This window comes from Puma concolor, chromosome B1, assembly GCF_028749965.1.
Source record: "Puma concolor isolate L17-30 chromosome B1, mPumCon1.1.hap2, whole genome shotgun sequence".
Lineage (NCBI taxonomy): Eukaryota > Metazoa > Chordata > Mammalia > Carnivora > Felidae > Puma > Puma concolor.
In genome coordinates, this window is record NC_141670.1 from 102,578,602 (window position 1) to 102,594,116 (window position 15,515).

General features: G+C 35.7%; 1 protein-coding gene across 1 annotated transcript in view; it reads right to left on the reverse strand.

Moving 5' to 3' along the window:
- Positions 1-3,462: 3,462 nt before the first annotated feature.
- Positions 3,463-15,515, reverse strand: part of BBS12 (Bardet-Biedl syndrome 12) — a 71,512-nt gene continuing 59,459 nt past the window's right edge. Inside the window, exon 3 of the transcript XR_015250249.1 lies at positions 3,463-5,446. The gene's annotated coding sequence lies outside the window, so the exon portion shown is untranslated. The remainder of the gene's footprint in view (positions 5,447-15,515) is intronic.

A 15,515-nucleotide genomic window follows, 5' to 3' on the forward strand; every position in this document is an offset into this window, starting at 1 on the left:
CTGGGGGTTTGCACGGCTTCTATAATGGCTTGCTACAAAATGGATGCTGAGTGCAATCTTCTCTTTTCACCTTTTTTTCGTGAAAGTGAAAATCATCTTCAGATTCTGTTTAGCTGCTAAAAACAAGTACTAATGTAGGTCTTTCACAAAAGCAAAGTAGCATAAGAACTTTCAAAAAGTGGGGGATATCTGTATAAAACTATTTTATATAAGACATTGAAACTGATGCATGCAGTGATCAAAAGATCAATACAAGGATTAAAATTTCAGAGGTATCTAAAATGATTATAAATGAGCTGCCATGAAAACAATATTTTTAAAATGTTCATGTCAAGGGACACCTGGGTAGCTCAGTCAGTTAAGTGTCCAAATCTTTTATTTATTTATTTATTTATTTATTTATTTATTTATTTATATTATTATTTTTTTTTAATGTTTATTTTTGAAAGAGAGAGACAGAGCATGAGCAGGGGAGGGGCAGAGAGAGATGGAGACACAGAATCCAAAACAGGCTCCAGGCTCAGAGCTGTCAGAGCCTGATGCGGGGCTCAAACCAGACCCATGAGATTATGACCTGAGCTAAAGTTGAACACCCAACTGAATGAGCCATCAGGCACTCAAGCATCCAACTCTTGATTTCCACTCAGGTTATGATCTCACAGTCTTGGGACCAAGCCCCGCATTGGCACTGTCAGTGCAGAGCCTGCTTAGGATTCTCTCTCTCCCTCTCTCTCTGTTCCTCCCCTGCTCATGCACATGTGCTCTCTCTGTCTCAAAATAAATAAATAAACATTGAAAATAAAATGTTAGTTTCAGGGTGCCTGGGTGGGTCAGTCAGTTCAGTCAGGTCTGATCTCATGGCTTGTGGGTTCAAGCCCCACATCAGTCTGTGCTGACAGCTTGGAGCCTGGAGCCTGCTTTGGAGTCTGTGTTTCCTCTCTCACCCTATCCCACTCACACTCTGTGTCTCTCTCTCTCTCAAAAATAAATAAAAATTAAAAAAAAATTTTTTAAATAAAATGTTAGTGTCAATATGTGATGGGGATTCAGGAGTGCACTTATGATGAGCACTGAGTGATGTATGGAATTGTTGAATTGCTATTACCTGAAACAAATATAACACTGTATGTTAACTGTACTGGAATTAAAATTAAAAACAAAAACAAAATATAGAAACAACAAAAATAAAAATAAAATAAAATTTTTGTGTCACTAGCAATAAAAAATGCATGTCAAGTAATAAAACTCCCCACAAAGAAAAACCCAGGACCAAATTCAGAAATTCTTCCAGGGGCACCTGGATGACTCAGTCAGTTAAGCATCCAACTTTGGCTCAGGTCATGATCTTGCAGTCTGTGAGTTCAAGCCCTGCATTGGGCTCTGTGCTGATGGCTCAGAGCCTGGAGCCTATTTTGGATTCTGTGTCTCCTGTCTCGGTCCCTCCCCAGCTCATGCTCTGCCTCTCTTGCTCTCACAAATAAATATAACATTAAAAAAAAAATTCTTCCAAGAACAAAAAAGAAAAGAAGGTAATACTTTTTAACTCATTCAAGAGGCTAGCATTATAGTAAAACCAAAACCAAAGACATCACAAGAATACAAAACTACAGACCAACATTTCTTGTCAATGTAGATCAAAAATTCTCAACAAATTACTATCAAACAGAATCTAGCAACATAAAAAAAAAAAAAAAAAGAGTCATACATCATGTCAAAGTGGGATTTATTCCAGAAATGCAAGGTTGGTTAAACACAGGAAAATCAGTCAAAGTAAAACACCATATTAACAGAACAGTATATAGGTTAAAAAACCACGATCATCCCAATGGACATTTAAAAAGTATTTAACATAATCCAACACCCTTTCATGACAAAAACAAAAAACAACAAACTAGGAATAGAAGGGAACTTCCTCAACTTGATATGGACATTTATGAGAAACTCAAAGCTAACATAATACTTACAATGGAAAAAAAAAAAAAAAAAGAGAGAGAGAGAGAAAGAAAACTTGCCTCCTAAGATCAGGAATAAAACATGGATGTTCACTCTTGCCACTTCTACTTAACATTATAGTTGAAGTTCTAGGGGCGCCTGGGTGGCTCAGTCAGTTAAGCATCCAAATTTGACTCAGGTCATGATCTCATAGCTCATGAGTTCAATCCCCACGTTGAGCTCTGTGCTGACAGCTCAGAGCCTGGAGCCTGCTTCAGATTCTGTGTCTCCCTTTCTCTCTCTGTTCTTCCCCTGCTCATGCTTTGTGTGTGTGTCTCTCTCTCAAAAATAAATAAACATTAAAAATAAAAATTAAAAAACCCATAAGATTCTTAGAAGAAAACATAGGTGAAATCTTTGCAACCTTGGATTAAACAATGATTTCTTAGATGTGACGCTAAAGACACAAGCAACAAAAGAAAACAGATAAATTGTACTCCATCCAAATTGAAAACTTCCGCACATTACACTATTGAGACAATGAAAAGAGCCCAGAGAATAGGAAAAAGTATTAGTAAGTCATATGTATGGTGAGAATCTACTCTCCAAAACATATAAAAAGCTCTTACAACTCAACCCAACTTAAAAGTAGGCAAAGTATTTCAATAAACATTTTTCGAAAAAAAAATATATATAGAATAGCGAATAAGTACATGAAAAGATGGTGAACACAGTCATTAGGAAATTGCAAATCAAAAGCACAATGAAATATCACTTCACACCTATTCAGATAGGTATAATTAAAATTTTTTTTAATGTTTATTTATTTTTGAGGAGAGAGAGAGAGAGACAGAATGTGAGCGGGGGAAGGGCAGAGAGAGAGGGAGACACAGAATCTGAACCAGGCTCCAGGCTCTGAGCTGTTAGCACAGAGCCCGATGTGGGGCTCAAACTCATGGACCTTGGGATCATGACCTGCCCTGAAGTCAAACGCTCAACCCACTGAGCCACTCAGGCACCCCCAGATAGCTATAATTTTAAAAAACAGAAAATAACAAGTGTTGTCAGGCTGTGGAACAATTGGAACCTCTGTACATTGCTGATGGGAACATAAAACTGATACAGAAAACAGTCTGGTAGTTCCTCAAAAAAGCAAACATAGTCACTATATAACCTAGCAATTCCATTTGTACATACATATACAAAAGAAATGAAAACATATGGTCACATAAAACATATATCACATAAAAATAAATCAATGAATGTTTATAGCAGCATCATTTATAATAGTCAAAAAGTAGAAACAACCCGGGGCGCCTGGGTGGCTCAGTCGGTTGAGCGTCCGACTTCGGCTCAGGTCACGATCTCACGGTCAGTGTGTTCGAGCCCCGCGTCAGGCTCTGGGCTGATGGCTCAGAGCCTGGAGCCTGCTTCCGATTCTGTGTCTCCCTCTCTCTCTGCCCCTCCCCCGTTCATGCTCTGTCTCTCTCTGTCCCAAAAATAAATAAACGTTAAAAAAAAAAAAAAAAGTAGAAACAACCCAAATATCTATCAACTAGTGAATGGAAAAACAAAATGTGGTATGTTCCTACAATGGAATATTACTTGGCAATAAAAATAAGTGAAGTACTGATACATGCTAAAACATGGATGGACCCTAAAACATTATGCTACATCCAAGAAGCCAATAGAAAAGCCCACATATTGGGGTACCTGGGTGGCTCAGTCGGTTAACATCCAACTTCAGCTCAGGTCATGATCTTGCAGTTTGTGGGTTTGAGCCCCATGTCAGGTCTGTGCTGACAGCTCAGCTCGGAGCCTGGAGACTGCTTCAGATTCTGTGTCTCGCTCTCTCTCTGCCCTTCCTTCACTTGCACTCTATATCTCTCTCTTTCTCAAAAATAAATAAACATTAAAAAATTTAAAAAGAAAAGAAACAACCACATATTGTATGATATCATATATACAAAATGTCCAGATATTATGGATATGTGTATCCACAGATACACAGAGCAAATTAGCAGTTGCTAGAGACCAGAAGAAGAGAGAAATGGGGAGTGACTGCTGATGGGTATGGGTTTGTTGTTATTGTTTGGAGTGATGAAAAACCTCTGGAATTATAGTGGTGATAGTTGCACAACTTTATGAATATCCTAAAAACATATTGAATTGTAAACTTTAAAATGGTGAATGTCGTGGTATATAAATTATATCTTAGAACAAAGAAAGAAATGCATGCTAGGATAAAAATGAAAATTTTCTCCCCTAAAATTGAAAGAAAAAAAGAATTGATATTAGCCAGAGTTGTCAAGGATGAGGCAAACTGGAGACTTCATGAACTGATAGAGGATAAATTATTGTAGCATTTTGGAAGTGCTGTTTAAAAGTATGTGCACTGAGTCCTTCAATTTTTGAAATTAAATTTCATTTCAGCCAACAAGTTTTGGTGCAAGAAATTTAAAGAAAAATATCATCTATGTATATGGTTGGCAGCCTTGGTGTTCATTATAACACCATTCATTAATAATGGAGAAAAAAATGAGAGATCATCTAAATAAAAGTGAACAAACTAATTTGAATAAATCATATTCATACAAACTAATGTGTTCCATGTAACTATATGGATACTCCCAAATACATATTAGAATGAGATATATTAAAATGTTAGTACTGGGGCGCCTGGGTGGCTCAGTCGTTTGGCCGACTTCGGCTCAGGTGTCATGATCTCACGGTTCGTGGGTTCCAGCCGCGTGTCTGGCTCTGTGCTGACAGCCTGCTGGAGCCTGCTTTGGATTCCTCTCTCCCTGACCCTCCCCTGCTCACACTCTGTCTCTCTTTGTGAAAAATAAACAAACACAAAAAATTTTAAAAATAAGTAAATAAATAAATAATAAAATGTTAGTACTGATTATTTTGGGTGGTCAAATTATTTTTATTTTATATAAATAACCTCTGGCTACTTACTATCACATAAAACTTATAATCTAAAATTGCATCTTGTTTATTTACTTGTTTTCTTATTTATTATCAGTCCCTTCACTCCAATAGAAATGCAAGATTCTTTATAGGAGGGATTTTTACCCTAAATATTGCTGTATCTTTGGGCCTTGTGCACTAAGCAGGACCTGAACAAATATTTACAAATAAATGCATGCATTAACATCATTTTAAAAAGTTGTTTTTGAAAACTACTCCTCATCTACATTATATATGGATGTGGTCAATGACTGTGGAACTCTATATGCTGTTTTTTAATGTAATCACACTATACTTATTTCCTTAGAAAATCTCACTAACATGCAGAAGTGAATGCATTCTAAACCCTAGTACACCAAAAACAATTTTATCATTTCTCAAGTCATCATTATGACTATCAGCTGTGATTTAGTAGAGTGAGCCACTCTATTTTATTTCCAAAGAGGTAATAAAAAGGTTATTGTTTACCTTCTATGCTCAGGTAGAAGATTCTGATCTCACCAGAATAATGTTGCGTGCTTTATGTTGACTTCGTGTCCTTGATTTTGAAAAACAAATAATAAACAATAAACACCCCAAAATTCCTGAAATAGCCAAGGCTTAATTGTGTTACATTTGGCAATTTTTATTCTTTTTTTTTTTTTTTTTTTTTTTTAAGAGAAAGCACAAGCAGGGAAGAGGGGCAGAGTGAGAGAGAGAGAATCCCAAGCAGGCTCCACACTCAGTGCAGGGCCCAACATGGAACTTGATCCCACAACCCTGGGATCATGACCTGAGCCAAAATCAAGAATTAGACACTCAACCGACTGAGCCACCCAGGCACCCCTGGCGATTTTTTTTCTTAAATATTGTATTGTCACTCTAACTAAATAGCCAATCTATAGTCATTCACTGTTTTCAGGCATCTATATGACTCTGTTAATCAAGTGACTAGTCTCTTCTCATCAACTCTTTGATTTTGCTTTCCCAAATTCAACCCCTAAGTTCAGAAAAATTAAAACTTCATAATGGGCAAAGGAATATGAAGTAGTTCGTAGAAAAAGAAATATAAATAAAATATATAAATACATACTAACTACATAATCTTTTAAAATATATAAATGAAATATAAAACATTCGAGTAAAAGAATTGCACATTAAGAATGAGATATATTGCTCTACTTCTCAAATGGGCATAGTCAGAATGTTTAATATATAGCATTAGAGAGTAGGAGGAAACAGGCACTCTCTTGTCACAGCTGGTGGGAGATCAAATTGGCAATAGCATTCAATATTTGAAACACATATGCCTTTTAACCCAGCAGTTTCTTTTCTAGGAATTTATCCTATACACATAGTCATATATGTGTCCAAAGATATATGAACATATGTACTTTAGCTTTGCCCTTGGTTGCAAAAGATTGGAATTAAGCAATAAAAAGGGTTATCAATAGGGGCCTATAAAAGAAATTATAGTACAGTCATTAATAATTTTTTTTTGAGAGTCCATCACTACCAGATGCAATTCTGGAATGAACTACTTAAGTTTGTTTTTTGTTGTTTATTTTTTGTTTTTAAATGAAGTCAGTCTAGGGGCTCCTGGGTGGCTCATTCGTTTTTGCATACAACTTTGGCTCAGGTCATGATCTTAAGGTTTGTGAGTTCCAGTCCCACATCAGGCTCTCTGCTGTCAGCACAGAACCCTCTTTGGATTCTCTCTTTGCCCCTCCCCTGTGTGTGTGTGTGTGTGTGTGTGTGTGTTCTCTCTCTCTCTCAAAAATAAATAAACATTTTTAAAAAATGAAGTCAATCTATATGTATGGCTATGGAATGATCTCCAAGGCATATTGAAAATGTGAAAAACATAAGATATGCTGCCATGTGTATAGCGTGCTTTCATTTTCACGATGGGAAAGACAGGAAAACATGCATGCACCCACAACATACATGCTTTTATAGGCATAGAGTATTTCAGGAATGTCTGTCTCTGGGGAGAACTGGGGACTAGAAATTGCAAAAGAAGACTTCTTAATTGTCCTGTTTTTGTACTACTTGATTTTTAATCATATGCATGTAACTACCTTTTCCCATTTAAATAACATATTTTAGAATATATATAGTAAGAAAAATATGATAACTTGATATGAAATTCCTTTAAAAAAAAAGTAAATGCACAGGGTGCAGAATGTAAAGATGCTGTGTGTCAGTCATCTCTACCTATATCCTGTGGGATTCCAGGGCACAGCTCCCTGGTGACGTCTGCACTCCCTAGCTCCCCATAAGAACACACGTTTAATAGAAATCAGTAGGGCGAGTAATCTCCAAAGACACTAAAATAACTGGGCTTTACGAGTAGATATTTAATGACCAGATGATTGGAGGTTACAATTCCTCTGAACTGTAACAGATAACATCTGGAAATTTACATCTTAAAGGGACACTGACAAGATAGATGGTTTGCAAGACTGGGCAACTCTGATTACCATAATCATGTATTGTGGTAATCATGCAAATTCCCATGTAGCATCAGGTTCTTTTATTCAAAGACAAAATTAGAGTACATTACAACAGGAAGTTACAGGAACACTTTTCCTTCTGTTCTCCAAATAGAGAATCCACTCAGGACTCTTCCTTTGTTAGTCTTTCTGGATACAAAAGAAAAGATCACTGTAGGGGTCTTCCATCTTTACAATTCAAAGATTCTTTCTCCTTCCTTGGAAATACTTTTTATTTTCCCAGAAATCTTCCCAAACATTTAACTGTAACCTGACCACATATGGTCAAAAAGCAATGCATACCAGATTTAGAAATATTATAAACTCCAACCCACCCAAACTGGCCGATTATAGAAGTTCTTATTTGTGTTCAGAGGACAGGATTGAATATTTTTTTCTTTCATCAGTGAGGAAGCATCAGCTTTGTCTATAGTCCAAGTGTACTATAACCTCAGCCAAAACTATGACTTTGTAACTCTCCAGGCAATGACCTCAAGTCTGACCTACAGGCAATCATCTCCTGGGATGAAAAAGGTCATTTAAACATCTCAGCCCCTAGTCACTGGGAGAGTACAAAATTTTATCTCAAATTGGTATTCTTAAGGTTAAGGTCTTCTCACAAAATTAATACAGAAAGAATGAGTAATGATTAAAAAAAAGAGAGAGAAAGAAAGAAAGGAAAAGAAAAAGAAAAACTGGGACAGGAGTTCACTAGACTTGAAAATTTCAAATGTTTTGTCAATATTTCTTCTATGATAAAAATATATTTCATTATAGGTGAAGGGGATTAAGAGTATACTTAATCATGATGAGCACTGAATAATGTATAGAATTGTTGAATCACTATATTGTATACCTGAAACTATTATAACACTGTGTGTTAATTATACTGGAATTAAAATAAAATAAAAATTTAAAAATGTATTTCATTAGGGGTGCCTAGATGGCTCAGTGGGTTATGCGTCGGAGTTTTGATTTCGGCTCAGATCATGATTTCATGCATTGCGTGATCAAGCGCCCATGTAGGGCTCTGTGCTGACAGTACAGGGCCTGTTTGGGATTCTCTCTCTCTCCCTCTCTCTCTCTGCCCTTCCCCCACTTTCTCTCTCTCTCTCAGAATAACTCAAGAAACTTTTAAAAAATGTATTTCATTAATTTTAAACTTTCGAGAACATCATGCTTTCTGAAAAGCTAATGTTTTGGCCAATAGTTTACTAATCGAGAAATGAAATTATAGTGAAGATTCAATTTAGAACCACTGCAACTCAAAAAGACTGAGCTAAAGTTAATGCACTTACTACTCATGCAAAAGGCTGAACAAACTTGGAAAAACATTTTGACTATTACAAAGACAACTATTTTACAACCTTCGCATTACACATATACACAAATAGCAAAAGAATACTAATTTCCAGTACTGCATCTCTCTACTTAGCGTGTCTATTTCGAAAAAACAGTTTAAGGTAACTTGTCTATTGAAGACAAAGAGTTCAAAATTATAAAAATAAGCAGGCAGAACTAATTGTACCAGAAGCTAGATCTTTACATTAATCAGTCACTGAATTATCTCTAATCTTCCTGCAGACAAGGTAATGAGAAAAAACGAGACGTGTTCTAAACTTTGTGCTGTTTGATAACAGCTCACTGAAAAGTTCCTGACTGGCATGAATTCTTTACAAACCTGTTAAGCAGCGTCTTATAAAATGAGCAGTGAGTAATAAAAGGGCCAATGTAAGTGAACTGTAATTTTACCAAAGACTAAGAAAATGTTCTTCAGATTGCCTTAATAAAGCAGAATTTGACATTCAGTCATAACTCTGTAAAAGCATTTCTGTAGGGGATTCAAAAATGTATTTCAGGAACATTGTATTCTGTTGATCTAATTTAAACTAGGACAGATTTTAGATAATTTGGAAAGGTGGTTGATTAATATGTTCCTTAAGTCTTTTCTCTTAAATATCAGTTATCTTGAGTTCAATTATATACTTATTATTATCATTTTTACAACAGTAAGAATGTTCATGACAATAAACACAAAGAAGGAAATATTGTTGCGGCAATTATCATTTAGTAACATTTTGCTGGGACATCCTTCTTAGATAAATGGATAAGGATAGAGATATGTTTTGGGTTTTTTTGGCTTTGTTTTTCAAAACTGGGCCATGCTGAACCCACTTCTATACCATTATTATTCATTTGCCAGTGTATTATGAACATTTTTATATGTCATTAAGTGTTTCCCTGTAAGCTTGTTCTTAGTGCCACCACATTATTCCACTGCATGGGTATACCAAAATTTATTTAATCCACTGTGGACATTTAGGTAGTTCTCACTGTTTAAATTATATTTTATTGCATAATTCTGGTTACTTCTTAGGATCAATTCCTTGCATTTATTTCCTTTCACAAGACTCCTTGAACTTGTAATTATTTATGTAATGTCTATTCACTGATAGAATGTGATTTCTAGCCCTTGATATAGGAAACATTCAATAATACCTTTGAATAAATGAACATTTTCAGAGTTTGGGTACATTGTATCAAGCTGGTTTGGAAAAGTTGTGTCAATTTGTACCTTTCCCAAAAGCATGGTGAGAATCCCCTTTTTCTACATTCTCTTTATCTCGGGTATTATCTTAAATGCAATCATTGAACTATTTGACATGGAAAAAATAGCAGTTCACTGGTGGTTTAATTTGAGTTTTTAAAGTTATTATAGAAAATGAACACTTTTTTCATGAGTTTATTGAACACTTATATTTTTTTGTTTTTTGATTCATTAGTCTTAAGTGTGGTAAGTACTGAGGCACAATCATTTCAATGTTATCTGAGAAGTGCCCAAAACAGCAAATTCAAAGCACTGTTTGGTCTGTTACCAGATAGGCTATAGAGAGCTTGTGCTCTCTCACTCTCTCTTTTTCAAAATAAGTTAAATATATATATACACACATATATATACATACATACATACATACATACTTTGACCAATTTTTTTGGTCAATTATTTTGCCTTAATTTTAATTTATTTTTTTCTTCTAAAGTGTTTGTTTCCCCTCAGAGTTCCCTGTTCATTTCTCTTCCCCATTTCCTGATCCACGTAGAATAAATTCCAGTGTGCAATCATAGCCACATCACTGGTATTAAGTACTCTTAATGACATCAGTGTGTAGGCTGCAAAAAGTATCTAACTTTTGAGAGGGGTTAGTCATGCAATTTGTGTGGCCCTGTCTTCACTTAAAGCCATCAGATTAAAACAAAACAAAACAAAACTACATCACTCATATAAAGCAATATGATACAGATTTCTTTATTTTTTGCAGTTGCTGAAGGGTATCAAGTCTCTGGAGAATCTACGATCTAATTCACACCCATAAATCACAGGTCATGGCTTCTGATGGGTGGTGGAGTCAGTGCCTAGGGTTAGCTCATTCTGATGTTTCTAGAGCTCTTCTTATATTAAGATTAACACATTCAAAGATAAATGTAAGCTAACAATGCAAGACTACTGTCCACAGGGTATTTTCAACGTCACTGTTCACACATAAAATGAAAAGGGAGTATAATAGCAATTGATGATACTGAAACTGAACTTTTTAAGAATCATAGAAAAAAAGAAAGACTATGTGTTTGAGGTATTATATAGTTGAGACAGGTCGTCTTGCATGGGGTAGATCAATAAGATCTGTTATTGCACAAACCTCAAGTAGACCCTCAGGATTTCCTGTTGTCAGGAAATCCAACCATATTGTATAGGTCCATCAACTCTTTTAATCTCTAAGACCATTTCAACATTTCTTTTTTCTTGAACTTCCAACAACCCCCACTTTTAGTTGACACCTTGTTTGCTTCTTATTTTACCAAAGATGATGAAATCAATCAGAATATAATTCCTTACCTTCCCACCACGAAATAACCAACCTACCTATACCTGCTCTCATACACTCTATCTGGCCCCGGACCTGTCCTCTGCCCCCTCCCACCTAAGCCTTGGGTCACATTTCCTCTTACTTGAAGGAATTTTCACCAGCATCACTTTTCCTCCTTTTCACTAGATTATTCCCATCAGCATAAAAATATAGAGATCTTTTTCCTGTCTTCAAAAAAGACCCTCTCTTGCCTTGACTCCCCACCACTTTTCAGATACTACCCACTTTCTGGTTCCTTCTACAGCAAAATTCCTAAAGGGCTGTCTAATGTTTGTCTCTTCTACTTCCACCCATTTGTTTCTCTGTTTTAGACCTTTGATTTCATCTATTGCTTAAGCAACTGTATGACAACAAAAGTCATGAATACAAAAAAGGACTTCGCCCAAATTCCCCTAGCCTCAGACATCAGTTATTCTCGTTTGTGTTCCCTTCTTATTTTGTTCATTGGCTAATGTCTATTTATGCTTTGCACTCTTGCAGTCATAGTCTAGGAATATTTTTATATTCTATTCTCCTTACTTACCATCATAATTTCCTATCTTTCTACATTATTTACAGAATTCATATTTTACGAATTAAATGTCATCAAGTTGGTATGTGTATACCTCATTTCGCTACCCCACTATTCCAGGCCATTTAGATGGTGTTTTCCCACTGTTACAAATATGCTGTGGTAAAGTACCTCATGTACATAATTTACTGATAACTTTTGTGTGAATTGTTTCTTCATGTATATGGTAGAAGAGTCATTTAAAATGTGGTGTAAGTATCATGCAAAATACTGGCTGATATTCTATCTCCTATGGAAAAAGTGTAAGACCCTATATAGTATCACATCGTGTTGGAGCTGGGATGGGAGGATGGTTGCCTCATCTTTCTAGTTATACCTCATCACTGTTACTCATGGTTTTTGATGTATTCCTATCAATCTTTGAACTCTTTTTTATTTTCTGTTACATACATGAAATGTTACAGACTTACCTTTTCTTGCCCCAGTCTTGGAATCAAATATATCTTCAAAGACCTCTGCTTTTTTTTTTTTTTTTGGTTGGTTTTGTTTTATTATTGTTATTATTATTATTTATAGATAATATTATTTAGAAACTGAGATCTAAACACTAGGTATGCTCAGTGTTGCAATGACACTGTTCTCAGGCCTTCTCAACTGAGAGAGCTAGGAAATATACGTCTACATATATGTGTGTGCACACACGTATACACACATGCTATGGAAAGCACGAAACCACTGGTATATTTATTCTAATTTTATAACTACAGGGTTTATTTCAGTTTTATCCCTTTCCATATTTGTATCTTCTTATTCTAAGAGTAGGAAACCTGGCTCCCATTAACTCAATATATTTGTTTGTTGGATCAACCCTCCATGTAATCAATCTCTTCTCATCACCACTGTCCCCTGAGGGGGCACTCTCCTCACCTCATTCTGCCTGCAATATCCCACGTTGGGTGATTTCTCCCTTGTACAGATGCTGTCCTTATCTTGCTTGGACTCCACTTACCATACCACTGCTACCACCCCTACTCCATGCAGATGTTTTTCTCATCCCTCTTGAGCTCCACCTCCTTGTGCTGGGCCACTAACATCCACTCTCCAGTGTGAATGCTTACTTTTGCTCAACTCTACCTATTGGCTTTGAGACCAAATTATTTAGACAAGAAAAAAAGCAGGCAGGCAGGCAATTAGAAAATAAAGTATACACACACACACATATATGTGTGTGTGTATATATATATATATATACATGTATAATACATATATATGTATTTTTTTTGTGTGTATATGTATATATTCTAATACTCCCACTTCCACATTTAACGCCTTTTCTCTTATTACTTCTTCTATTATTTTTTTTCTTATTACCAAAACAAGATGTACAAGTAACACAATGCTGACAAGTGCAGGGGAGAAAAAAACTTTTACTCTTCCCTCTAAGGTTCACTGGAGACCTGAAACTAAACTGACAGAAGACAGATTAACAGGAGATAAATCATATGTTTCTTCACTTATGTTAATATTTTTAGGTGCAAAGTGGTTCCATAGAAAGGAGAGGAAAATCCAAAGAGGCAGTTAGACCTGGGGGTGTATGTATCATTTTAACAAAGGGCAATAAATTGTGAAGAAGTGAATAGACAAAGGAAAAGAGGGTTTGGGCTCCTAACAGTGGTAAACTGTGGGAAGATGCTTAGGAAATTTATAGGTGATAAGAGTTGTCTAGTAAGGGTTGTTATTATTATTTCTAGCTTTTCAACACTATATGAGCCAGGAATTTGGTTTAACAGGTAGACTTGATTAAAATCCTTCTTCCTTCACTTACTAATTGCATCACCTCAAAACAAATTCACCTGAGTCTCCATTTCCTTTTCTATAAAATGGGGAATATAATAGTATCTCGTAGCTATTTTTAAAGGAGAAAATGAAATATTATATACAAAGAATGTAGTACCTGTACATAGTATTTGTTTTGTTAATTTTTCCTCACTTTCCTCAGCTGTGAAACAGGCATACTATAGTATCCATCTCAGCAGTTTCTTGTGAGGATCGAGTTATTCCATGTGAAGTGCATATAATAAGCACTCAGCAAATATTAACAATATGATTATCAACTCTAAACCAATACAGAGCTGTCTGATTGATAATGAATTATTAATTAAAGCCCAAAAAAGCAAAAGACAAACTTAGTATTTATTTATAAACAGGGAAAAATGCTTTAAAAAACTTGCAAATGTTTCCATAGGAGCCAAGGACAGGCTGCCTTAAAATGTGCCGCTTTGGCATATTGATTATTTTGAAGTAAAAGTTAGTTAAGGAACAGCCAGTACACGGGGGAACATTCTGATCCCCTTTTGTCTCCAAAAAGCAGAAAATAAATATCCCATATGAAAGGTACTCTCCCTATACCAGGAGGTAAAGAGACATCCTTTTCACCAGAGATAGGGAATTTGGAGCTAAAAAGGCTGTATAAACAAACCTTGTTACTTTTACTCATTTACTACCTCAGCCCAAATTCTGCTTAGAATTCTTTATTAAGTGGAGCTCCCAAACATGTTTCCTTTGTCCTCTTAATTCCTCACTTACTGTTTCTTTGTCCAGAAAGTATAAAAACTGCCTGCCCTTGGTCATTTCTTTAGATCTCAATTTCATTATTAGGCCTCCACGAGCACGTAATTAAACTTTGGTCTTTTCCTCCTGTTAATCTGTCACAAGTCAGTTTAATTCTTAGACCAGCTAGAAGAATCTTGAAGGGTAGAGAAAATTTTTACTCTGACAAATTTCTTTGACCCAAATATTTGAAGCTAAGAAGGATTATGTGTCTAAGCTTCAGTTTACACTGGTGAGTTTCTGGAGTTGTACTTTTTATTTAAAGTACAAAGCCCATTTTCAACCATGCCATTAATTCTAGTTCTTAAACCAAAATAACAATACTTTTTCATCTATATTTCTTAGAATGAAGAAAAGTAATATTTTTCCCTTTACTCGTTCCATATTACTCTTTTTATTTAACTGTCACATATATTTTGAACTAAATTCTCGTATCTTTTAAATTCTAGTAGTAGGCATTTGGGACCTAGGCCAAATATTCATTGCTACTTAGTTTAAATATCTTGAACAACTTTAAAGTGGATTCTCTTCCTATTCTTTTCCATCTTATTCTTTTCTCCAGGATCCAGATTCTGCAAGTCTGGACATGCCCTCCTAAGCGCAGCCTTAGGCGAAGTGAAGTGATCTAGGGATTTCCCCTACTGAGCACAAAACTGAAACTTCTAAAAACTCTCATCTTGATTTCTTTCCACATTCATTTTCCATTTGCCTTTCTGGCACACTGCCCCCTCTTTAGCAAACTTGCTATCCTTCAAGTATCTCCAAGATGGGACCTACAGTTTTCTGTGCCTCTTATGGCCATGGCAGCATTACACCCTCTCTTCTGAAAACCTCTTTGTTTCAGAGGGTCTATTCTTTGGTTGCAGGCATCCACTGCCTCAAGGAGGATTAGAATTATTAAAGCAGGAATGCAAAAACAAAGAAACAATTATTGTTCAGCTTTTATGTTTCAAGAATACATTGTGAAACCCAGAGCTGGAACAATAGTTAAGAAAGAAAAGACAAAATCAGGGCTTTTTAAAAGAGCAAACATGTTTTTAGTTCCAAAAAAGCTAGTTTTAAGTATCAGTAAGAAGAATCCCCTAA